A 12,577-nucleotide genomic window follows, 5' to 3' on the forward strand; every position below is an offset into this window, starting at 1 on the left:
CTAACAAACTCCGCGACGGGGATTCTGTCCTTGAACAAGGGAAGGTGGGCGGGAATTCTGTCCTTGAACAACGGAGGGTGGGCGGGAATTCTGTCCTTGAACAAGGGAGGGTGAGCGGGAATTCTGTCCTTGAACAAGGGAGGGTGGGCGGGAATTCTGTCCTTGAACAACGGAGGGTGAGCGGGAATTCTGTCCTTGAACAAGGGAGGGTGAGCGGGAATTCTGTCCTTGAACAAGGGAGGGTGGGCGGGAATTCTGTCCTTGAACAAGGGAGGGTGAGCGGGAATTCTGTCCTTGAACAAGGGAGGGTGGGCGGGAATTCTGTCCTTGAACAACGGAGGGTGGGCGGGAATTCTGTCCTTGAACAAGGGAGGGTGGGCGGGGCTGCTTCAAACAGCTTCTTCAGACAATCTGCTGATCGGACCAGACATCCTTTTATCCTCCAGGATTTCCCGCCGCTCAGCTCCTCAAACCAATCCCTGGACTGTTGCCAACATCTGCCTGGTCACAAGGTCAAACCTGAGGAAACTTCTAGAACAAGGTAAATACCGTAAAGCCACACCCCAAAGAAGGGGTGTGAGAAGACACCAAAAGACAAAATAGGGGGAAAAGCAGAATATAGGAAAAACAAGGGAACAGAATAATGGAAAAGAAAGAAGAAAAAAGGGTAAAAGGGGGTGTGAAGTGATCCCATGTGTCCCCCACGCTATTCGCTCTAAAGGGGGGCCTCTCATTAGGTTTAATAAGGGGCCGCCAGGCTCCCCTGAGTCCGGACTATCACGTGTACACATTTTGTAGCAAGATTTTTTTATTGATAAAATGTACGTCTTATAGTGTAAAAAATATAATTATATTTTTCATAAATCTGAATTTTGCTACAAAAACATTGAGACGTTCTTATTCCTCCAGGTTCATGAGGACAGATCTATGGAAGACTCAGGATTATTATTATTATTGACAGTAATGAAGACAAAAACAGGTTTCAGGTGGTAGAAAATGACTTTACTAAACCGTTTTATAAGCCAACAAACAATGACCATGAGGATAGTAAACAGTCCGCTGCTTCTCTCTCCTTGTGGTAAGATGATATTTGGGAGAAAGGTTGGAGGTGGTGGATGTCTCGGCACTTGGTTGTATAACCGGAGCTTCTGCAGTTTGAGATATTCCTGCTCGGCTGTGACGTGCCATTTATCCTCGCTGTAGAATCCGCTGGTTATAAACGGATCTTGTAGATCTTTCTCCCTGATGTAAGTTGTTTTTTGGAGAAAGCTTGGAGCTGGTAGATTTCGTGGCATTTCTAGAGCCTTTGCAGTTTGAGATGTTCCTGCTCGGCTGTGACGTGCCATTCCACCTCGCTGTAGAGTCCGCTGGTCATAAACGGATCTTGTAGATCTTTCTCCCTGATGTAAGTTGTTTTTTGGAGAAAGGTTGGAGCTGGTAGATTTCGTGGCATTTCCAGAGCCTTTGCAGTTTGAGATGTTCCTGCTCGGCTGTGACTTGTTATTCCACCTCGCTGTAGAGTTCGCTGGTCATAAACGGTTCTTGTAGCTCTTTCTCCCTGATGTAAGATGATATTTGGGAGAAAGGTTGGAGCTGGTGGATTGGTCGCCATCTCTGGAGTTAAGCAGTTTAGGATGTTCCCAGAGAAGTTCCTGCTCGGCTGTGACGTGCCATTCCACCTCATCTGTAGTGTCCATTGTTTATAAATGGTTCTTCTCGCTCTTGGAGATGGTGAAGCTTTTCCAGGTAATTGTTATAGATAAACTCTAAGAAAAGAAACAAATATCCACATTATAAACCCCATGATTGTAGAGATGAATAATAATGTTATTACGAGGTCTGGTATACGAGGTGATAATGAGGTGACGTCTACTGACCTGCATATTCTGATAATAGCTCAATACATTCACCAGAATGAGGACCAACATCGACCACTCTATGATCTTTGATGTCATTTCACTGATCTGTTAAAAAAATATCAAAATTAATATAGAAAAAATTGCGCAAAACAAGAACTTTCCGCCCCAGCCGAGGTTTTGCCGCATTAATGTTTATTACATGGAGTCATGTGACTGACGGCGATGCCAAAATGGACCTGACCCATTGTCATATGACACCATATCCATTACATTGCGGACGTCACGATCACCATGGTGCTGAGAACGAGCACAAAGATTATAGGTCCAATTGTTTTCCTATAGAACGGCATCTAGGGGTACAAATAAAATCTATACAATAATCCAGAATAATCTCATTAATACCGGATTAAAGGAATTTTACATCGACTGGTTTGTACCAGCAGCTCAGCATGTCAATAACTTGATATTATGTATGAGATATACTGTACATACCTTTACACACTGATCTCCAGCGCACAGGTGGGTGTATACGGATACCTTATTTCCAATGACTGGTAATTTATTATATAGGAAAATAAAGTTTCTTATGTTTAGTAAGTGTCTTATAGGATTTACTACACTTTTATGTAAGATAAATGTTAATATAATACATATATAGCAATGACAGTACCGCTGCTTTCTATTCAGCATCTTCCTGCAAGAAGCTGAACAATGTTACCAGATGACGCTGTGTTACACCAGCATGTCGCCATCTGACGGCAGAGATCAGAAAATGAAGGGAAATGATCACCTCAGGATCTGAAGTTTTCTACATGTGAACCTAAAGACAAGGACGGTTGGATTCCATTCAAATATTATTTAAGAAAGGATACATGAAACCACTAAGGTCACGGCCATTATGCAGGACGCCAGTCTGAAATGGCTGATGAAGTTTCGGCTTTCGGACAATTTGTAGAGTAGTATGGACTGCCAAAGGTTGTAAAGGCTGCCAAACCCGAATGCAATGCAAGCATTAATCCGGTGAGTTATTGGATAATAGTAGGTCTAGAAAACAAGCAGACAGAGGTTAGAGCAAATCTTATGGAACTAATCACTAATTTACCCTCAGAACTTCCCAATAAATCCTAATTAACGTGTTCTGATATAATAACCCCAGAGACATAATGGATATAGAGGGGGGTCTCCTGCTTCCCTATTAGACAGAGCAGAAAGCCACTAACAAAAAATGGCTTCTGCTCTTGGGGGATTGAGGACACACATCTATTACATGGCCGTCCATTCATTCTAATAAGCCATGTAATACCACTTTAGTGTGTGGCCACTCGGTGATAACCGCTGATCATGATCACCAGGGCTTCAGCTGCCGGACCTACAGTAATTAGCTAATTGCCAGCGGGTCCCTATTTAGTGAAGATGGGACAACCCTATTAACGTAAAACATTTATTAACTAACCGAGAATGTAGCCATCATGGCTGTCCCGACGCATGATGACCATCCAATTGCCAGGAGGATCTTTTGAACCAAGGCCTGACGATCCCCAAAGGCTTCAGCATGGAGCATGATGTACTTATAGTGTAGAAACGTCAGGCCCAGAGCTGAAAAAGAGCAAATGAGCCGAATTAATCCTGTACCACGTGTAAAACAACCTAATAACATCTATGAAACGCGGACCAAACGCTAAACCAACAAGAAACCTTCAATAATGGACGGGAACATTTATCTGCATCGTCTAATCCGGACAATTATTATCAGTTGAAATTAACAAAACTTTATTTTTATTTTTTAGAAAATTTTGATTACTACTGCAGGCTGAGATGGGGGCAGGGTGCGATTGATGCCAAGTCTGAGTCATGTCTGACAGTCTGGTTGCTAGGGATACACTACCTAACAACCACAGTCTTGTCCAGCAATGAGTCCCTAGCAACCGGCCTGCATCTCTCACTGACGTAGTAATCACATTTTTGTAAAAAATAAATGTAGGTTTGACCCCAGAGTAATATAATCAGATATAAGACTTTTTATAATAACCCGCCATCCCCCAGAAGTAAGAGCATATTATAATCACTTCCGTGATATTTACTTACAGGCAATGGCCATTCCTATGAATCCTATTCTAAACAGGATATTTTCGGGAAAGAAATTTCCCGTTTCACTGTAAAAGAAAAAGAAAAACGCTCAATGTTAAATAATATAGAAAAATTGTCAGAAATGTTTTATCTTAATAATCAGCAGTCAGATAATAATCTATAGGACTGAGGAGATGCGTTTCTCTGTCCTCTTGCGGCCCCTCTGGGTAATGGAAGCCATTTTGTTAATTAGATAATTTCCTCCTTATTTAAGTAATTACCTTATACATTCCCAAACTATAAAAGTCGTGTAATTCTCCATCTTACCTGATGTACATCAGTGGAGGGGCATGGCTGTTGATAACAGTCAGTGTGTAGCTACCAGAGAGCCAGGCCACACACCAAAAGGCCAAGAAGATGGTGAAGAATCCCAGTCCATTGATTTCCATAATAATGAAAAGTCGCCAATCAATTAGAAAATCGCGCTCTGTGTCAATTCACAGAAAGTAAGACCGCGCAGCTGTCACGGGAATATTTATAACCTCTCATTATCTCTCTGTGACATCATAGCTCCGTGATGTCATCATGATGTCACAGTAAGGTCAGTTCTGCTCTGGAGCTGCCATGGTTTAGTATCTGCTATGAACTTATATCTGCTATGGGCTTCGCAGACCCCAGAACACAAGTCATTGATGTAGTGACATTTTAGCATCTTTTTTCACAGAGGTCATTGTAAGGTTATCTGTTATACTGTGCTAATAAAAAGTATTTACCCCTCTCCATTGATTTTTCCATGTTGTTTTGGGTGACGGCATTGTATCACAGGGGATTAAATTTGGTAAAACAAGACTGACAGGACCAATGATGGCATCACCCCCATATAACACAACCTCTAACATTTATATGAAATAACTGAGACCCAGACCAAGATGTGGGGGTAAAGTGGGGGTCGGCCACAGCTTTTATTATTAACAATAAATTTGAGGACGTTGTCCGCTGGTTGGATAAACACATTGCAAGATAAACAGGTCACCCTGGGTGCCAGAACATTGCAGGCGCGATGGGCATGCTCCAGTTGTTTCCGGGTGATTTCACGAGCGGTAGAGACAAGATCCTCCTAGAACCGCCGCTGTGACATCTGGAACAGAACAAAATGATCAAAACAGGATGAACATAAAAACTCTGAAACAATTATCAACAAAATGACATTTAAGGCTATGTTCACACGCAAACTCAAAAACGTCTGAAAATACGGAGCGGTTTTCAGGCGAAAATAACTCCTGATTTTCAGACTTTTTTTAACAACTCGTGTTTTTCGCGGCGTTCTTTACGGACATTTTTGGAGCTGTTTTTCAATGGAGTCAATGAAAAACGCCTCCACACGTCCCAAGAAATGACCTGCACTTCTTTTGACGAGCCGTCATTTTACGCGCCGTATTTTGACAGCGACGCGTAAAATAAAGGCTCGTGGGAACAGAACATCGTAATTCCCATTGAAAGCAATGGCCAGATGTTTGTAGACATATTATGGGTGTTTTTTAATGCGTAATTCGAGGCTTAAAACTCCCGAATTACGTCTGAAACCACTGCGTGTGAACATACCCTAACTCCTTAACAAGATGCCACATACATGTACTTGGCAGTGGTTAAGGGAAAGTATGGAGCGGGATCACGGGCTGAGCTCGCTCCATACTTAGCGGGTATTCGCTGTGTAATATGGCCAACACCTCACTGCAACGGACAGAATCAAAAATCACTTTGAGTCTTCCCGTTTAACCCCTTAGATGCCACAGTCAATCCCGACCGCAGCATCTAAAGCATTAGAATGAGAGGGGCGACCCCCACCGACGTGCCCTTGTGCCCCCACGATGCTATAGCGGGATGCCGATGGTTATCATGGCAGCCCGGGGGCCTAATGAAGGGTCTGCCATCTTTGTTCTCCGGCAGGGCTTCATAGGTGGCTGTAAAAATCATGATATACTGTAATACTTTAGTATTGCAGTGGATCGTGTGAGCAATACAATAATCGCTGGTTCAAGTTGTCGTGGAAATCCATCGCTCAAAATATATTAGACTGAAATTTATACGAGTCCCAACAGACTCTCAAGGCCAGACTCCATTAGTCAGTATCCTAATTAGAATATTTCACCGATATATATCGAGAGAGGAGAAGAAAACACACAGACTCGCTTATATGTTCAAAATGCTCCTCTGAAGGATTTATTACCAAACTCAAACTGTTAAACTGAAATTCAGAAGGGGTGTCGGCTTGAGGTAAACCAATCAGAGACAATGTAACAGTATTTGTTATTCAGTAAAAAACATACAATAAAATACATCCCAGATACATCATTATAATTCTTCACACATAATGTTTACAAGTGTCTTATCTCTCTTTTGGACAGAATATCCTCGTGGAGATGGGGGAGACCTTCCCTCACGCATACTTGCCATCCCCCCATCTCACTCCCTATCCAACTTCACATGGGAACCAAGGTCAAAGATAAAACATACGAAATCAACATTACTTGTATTAAAGGAACAATGACTTTCCTATTCACTACAAAAGAACCAAGATGGGAACTCCAGACAAGATGGGAACTCCAGACAAGATGGCTGCTGCACGAAACTAAATCATTTAAACATTATCATCACTTTCACATATTACATATCTTAGTAATTTGGCCTCCTGCTTGATAATTCACAATGTAATTTCATACAGAGAATATAAGCAAATAAATCATCCTTCACAAAGTCCACTAGGGGGACTTCTAAACTGAATTTTAAGGCTATGTTCACACAGGGTATTTTGCCGAGTTTTTTGACGCGGAAACCGCGTCGCAAAACTCGGCAAAAACGGCCCGAGAACGCCTCCCATTGATTTCAATGGGAGGCGTCGGCGTCTTTTTCCCGCGAGCAGTAAAACTGCCTCGCGGGAAAAAGAAGCGTCATGCCCTATCTTCGGGCGCTTCCGCCTCTGACCTCCCATTGACTTCAATGGGAGGCAGGAGAAAGCGTATTTCTCGCTGTTTTATGCCCGCGGCGCTCAATGGCCGCGGGCGAAAAACGGCGCGATAATCGCCGCTAAAATCGGCGTGCAGGGAGAGGAATATCTGCCTCAAAGTTCCAAATGGAATTTTGAGGCAGATATTCCTCCCCCAAAATACTCCGTGTGAACATAGCCTAAAAAGTAAAATAAAGTTTTTTGCAAATATCCCAAAAAATAATATTTACATTTCTAAAAAATTCCCTCTTCCCATTTTTTCCCTAAAGTAATGTTAAACAACATATAAATTAGTATAATTGCAGACACTGAAGCGCCTAGGGAGAGTGTCAGGGACTGCGAGGGGTTAAAGAAGGATGGAACGTTTAAATAATGCCCAGGACCAGGATTGGTGAACAAGGGGTAAGAGGGGAGTGGTTAAGGAGATATAAGGCTGGGGTTTGGGGCAGAACGCCCTCTTACCTCCAAGCTGCAGCGGGAGAAACATCCTCTGGTGGAGCTGGGAGATTCAGAGCCTTTTTTCCTGTCGTTTCGGCGGACAGTCTTGCACTGATGGTGGAGGATCTTTTGCGGCAGGTGGCACAGCGGGTGGCTTAGGAGGGGCCTGCCTGGCTGGAATCCCTGTTGGCGGATGGGAGAAGGAGTGGATCGGATCGGGGCATGGAACAGCCGGGAGCGGCTACCCTAGGTAGGCCGCAGCGTGTTATCCGCCCCCCTGTTCGCTTAAGCTCCAGCCCCGTTCCCGTTCGAGGCGCGGTGACTGCTGCACCGTTGCGCGCTGGTCCCAGTATTTCCCCTAGGCCTATTTCACCCGGCGCTTCGTTGGGCGACATAGTGCCGCCCTCTCCCCCGTCCACGCGTCGCTCTGGCGTCCCTCCCCATAGCGGTAAGAGGGCTGCGGTTAAACCGGCACAGGCACGGTACAACCTACCTCGAGCTGCAGCTGCGGGTACGGATGGGGCAGGCGACTTCCTGGACAGTGGGGTGAGTATGGCGGGTCCAGAAAGCTGGTCCGCCATGGTTGCCTACCACAAGGCATGTTTGTTCGCGGGAACTGGGACTTACTTCCGGTTCCTGCAAGCAGCCAGCACCGACGTCATCGCTCCCCGTTTTGTTCTCTGTTCAGCCGGAAATGGTTGGAGAGAGAACAGAGGCGGGTCTTCCGGGTCGGCGCAGGTCAGCCAGGAAGCAAGATGGCGGCGCCCATGTAAAGAATATGGTGGCGGGCACAAAGAAGCGAGCGGTGAGTACTCAGCCCAGCCCTGGGGCGGGGGCTTCTGCTGCGCCTGCTGCTTCTCACCCCCGGTCTCCTCCGGTCCCCTGCCAGCAGGGGTCGAGGCCGGGTGGGGATTGTTCTAGTGAGTGTAGGGTCAGGGGAACGTCTGGTCCGGTTTGCCCTTCTCCTGCCTCATCTAATTTTTCTCCTGTAGGTTCGGTGAGGGAGCGTTCCAGGCGAGGGAGGAAACGTCGTTCTGGAAGACATCGCCGCCACGGCCATCGCAGACGTCGCAGATCGGGTGGCGCGAAGAGGCATGGTCGGCGGTCTTCCTCGTCATCCAGCGAAGGATTCTCCTCCTCGTCAGCGTCATCAGCATCTGCCTCATCGGAGTCGCGGAAGAGGTCTTCGCGGAGATCATCACGGCCGCAGGGACACAGTCGACGCCGGGAGGTGCGGCACTTGTCGGAGGATCGTGAGCAGCTGTCCCAGGTTGTTCCTCCCGCCGGGTCGGTTTGAGGAGGTTCAGGCCATGGTTCCAGTGCCGCGGCAAGTGGCTGAAGGACCCTCTGGAGTCGGTGGGACCTCTGGGAGCGGTGAGTCGGCCTGCGGTGACGCATGGCTTAATAAATCTAATGCATCGGGTACGGATCTGATTTCTGTTTTAAAAGCCGTGGTGGCTGGTTTGAATGTGAACGAGGGAACGTCAGTTCCCTCTGTGCCACCAGGGGGGGCTAGGCTCCCCTCTGAGAGAGAAAATACTTTAGCTAGTCTAAAGTTTCGGGATTCTTTGTTTTGTGGGGTCGCTCCTCTCGGGACTCATTTGTCAGCGGAGATCAAGGACAAAATTTGGAGGAATGAATTTGTGGATATTTGGTCCTTGGTCTCTGTGGAGCAGGTGACTGTCGATAAGGAGCGGGTATTTGAGAGAGGTTCAGATAAAAAAGTTAAGGTCGCGAAAACTTTTGGCAACTGGGTACAGTGTTATGCTACACTGGCTCATGTTATTTGCCAGCGCTACCCCGTAAAAGGGGCCGAGTTGTTTGTTTACTTTGACACAATTTTCAGCGCCCACAGGCTGCACGGTGGTGCAGCCTGGTGGCGTTACGATGAAGAATTTCGGCGTCGTTTGGCTTTGTCGCCGGATATTAGTTGGGCGACAAAGGCAACGGATGTTTGGTTGCAGCTCATCTTAGCGCAAGGGAGCAGACAACAACGCCCCTTTCCCAGTGTGGCCGAAGCGCCAGGCCCCGTCCCTGGAGCTGCGGCCGCTAGGCCCACGGGAGCCTGCTGGCTCTACAACGAGGGTCATTGTCGGTTCTTTGCCACGTGCAAATTCCGACATGAATGCTCCATCTGTGGGTGCGCTCATTCGGCGCTCAGGTGTTTCCGGAGAGGTAAGCAGCCGGCCAAGGCACCTCCTTCCGGCGCAGCGGAGAACGCCGGTGGACGTTCTCGAGATGGGCCCATGGTTAGAGCGGTACCACAGGAGACGGGAAGCAGAGATGCTCACTAGTGGGTTTTCCTATGGTTTTGAGATCCCTTTTGAATATTCTGCAACATTGTCATTGGCTGACAATTTGAAGTCGATCAATGAGAATGTCGGTGTTGCGCGTCTAAAATTGGCAAAGGAAGTTGAGTTGGGGAGAATGGCAGATCCATTTCGCGAGCCGCCGTATCCAAACTTACGAGTTTCCCCCCTTGGCTTAGTTCCAAAGAAGGAGCAGGGGAAGTTTAGGTTGATTCATCACCTTTCCTTTCCCTGCGGTGGATCGGTTAACGACGGGATCTCCAGGGCGGATGCGGCGGTTTCGTATACTTCTTTCGATGTTGCATTGAGGTTGGTGCAGGCGGCAGGACAGGGCGCGTTTTTAGCTAAGTCTGACATTGAAGCGGCATTTCGGTTGCTGCCGCTTCATCCGGACTGTTTTCACCTGCTGGGTTGCTGTTTGGACGGTGCATTTTATGTTGATATGTGCCTTCCCATGGGTTGTTCCATATCGTGCAGTTATTTTGAAATGTTTGCTTCATTTCTAGAATGGGTAGTTCGCTTGGAGTCTGGGTTTGCTTCGGTCATTCATTATTTGGATGATTTTCTTTTTGTGGGCCCTAGGGGCTCTGCGTTGTGCAGCACGTTGCTGCGGGTGTTTCGACAGGTGATGTCTCGTTTTGGTGTACCTATTTCAGAAGAAAAAACTGAGGGCCCGGTAACTGTTTTAAGTCCTTTTTGGGTATTGAAATAGATACCGTACGGATGATTTTTTGCTTGCCTGATGACAAATTGGCAAGTTTGGTGTCCCAGGTTGACCAGGTCATGGAGTCTAAAAAAGTGACATCAAAGCAGTTACAGTCGTTGTTGGGATTGCTGGTGTTTGCCTGTCGGATAATTCCTATGGGTCGTGTTTTTTCTCGGCGTTTGTCATTAGCCACTAGGGGTATATTGAAATCGGATCATTTCATCCGGGTAACTTCTTGGATGAAAAAGGATTTGTTTGTCTGGCATTCGTTTTTGAGTTCATTTAATGGGAGGTCGGTTTGTCAGGACGCTGAGTTGTCTAATATAGATTTGGAATTGTTCACGGATGCAGCTGGGAGTGATGGTTTTGGAGCAATTTTAGGCCGAAGTTGGTGTAGGTCCCCTTGGCCCTCGAATTGGAGGGAGTTAGGTTTTGTACGTAATTTGACGTTATTAGACTTGTTTCCTATTATAGTTGCTATAGATTTGTGGGGTAGCGTGATGGTGAATAAGCGGATTGTATTCTGGAGAGACAACATGGCGGTTGTGCACGCGGTGAACGGTTTGTCGTCTAGTTCATTGCCGGTATTAGCTTTATTACGATGGTTGGTTTTGAAATGTTTGGAGCTGAATGTGTGGTTTCGGGCGAAACATGTTCGGGAGTTCATAATGTGATGGCCGATGCTTTGTCTCGTTCACAGATGTCCTGGTTTCGGGAATTGCACGCGGCAGCTTTGGCAGAAGGGGAGTCCCCACCCCTTCACTTATGGGCCCTGGTCGAGGACAACTTATGAGACTGTTGAGGGGTTCTGTGGTTGCAGCGACTTGGAAGAGTCATTGCAGAGCGTGGGATCGGTGGTTGGAGATTGCGGGGGGTAATTTTCCATCACAGGATGGTTGTCACCTTGATATCACCCTTACGAGTTTGGTGCAATTACGTCAGGAGGGTTGCAGTGCGGCCACTGCAGGTAAACATTTAGCAGGGGTGGCCTTTATGTTAAAATTGTGGGGATGTAGAGATGTTACAAAAGAATTTGTCGTTAGGCAGTATTTGAAAGGGTGGAGAAAAGAGGCGTTTTCCAGGGACACGTGGCGTCCGGTATCCTTTGCGCTCCTGGGTCGGCTTCTATCCGTTTTGTGTTTTGTGTGCCGGGATAAATATGAGGTTTCGTTGTTTGGCGCAGCGTTTTCTTTGGCTTTCTTTGCCGCATTGCGGGTTAGTTTGCTGGTTCCACCCAGCGTGAACACACGCGGTGGGCTTCTCGGATCTGATGTGGTGGTGTTGGGTGATTCCCTCCGGGTCTGCGTTCGGAGGTCAAAAACAGATACGGCAGGGAGGGGAGCTTGGTTGTCGATTGGGAAGATGGGAGGCCAGGATTGTCTAGTAAGGTTGGTTCAAGAATTTGTGTCTGTCCGGGCGGCCGGGGCTCAATTCTTGATACATCAAGATGGTTCAGCATTGTCGCGCTTTCAATTTGAGGCGGTTTTTAAGGCTGGGCAGAAATACCTGGGGCTGCCACCGGGCGAGTTTGGTACGCATTCGTTTAGGATTGGCGCTGCCACGGATTCAGTGGCTATCATGCGTTTGGGTAGATGGTGTTCGAATAGCTATAAGTCGTATGTGCGACCGGATTTGGTTTTAAAGTGTGATTAATTATGGTGGTCCCTCTGTTAGGTCTTCTTTTTTCCCCCCTTGTGTTGCCCCCCTCCCCTCCCTCTCTTCCCCCCTCCCCTCCTTCCTCGGTTCTTTCCGGGTATCGTGTTATGCTATTCCTGTCTGTATCCTTTCTCTCATTTGACCTGGAATTTAGCTCGACTTCTCTTTTTGTTAGGGTCGCGGCGCCCCCAGGTGTGGATCCTGGGGCACTCATATGTGCATTGGGCGGCGGTCCGAGCAGTACGGAGGCCGTTGAGTCCGAATTTGGGCCTCTCACAGGCCGACGTCCACTGGAGAGGTGTCCGGGGACTACGGTGGGTGCAGTTGCTGCCAGAAGTAGTGGCAGTTCCGAGGCACACTGACGGACCTGTTGTCCTGATCATTAACGCCGGGGGGAATGATATCGGCCAAGTTAAAATGGCCGAGTTGTTATCATTAATTCGGACAGATTTGGCGCGTTTACAGGATCTGTTCGCTCGCTGCGTGGTGGTATGGTCTGAGATAGTGGCGCGGACGGTGTGGCGGGGTGCCAGGAACT

The sequence above is a fragment of the Rhinoderma darwinii genome, chromosome 10 (assembly GCF_050947455.1).
Source record: "Rhinoderma darwinii isolate aRhiDar2 chromosome 10, aRhiDar2.hap1, whole genome shotgun sequence".
NCBI classification, from domain to species: domain Eukaryota; kingdom Metazoa; phylum Chordata; class Amphibia; order Anura; family Rhinodermatidae; genus Rhinoderma; species Rhinoderma darwinii.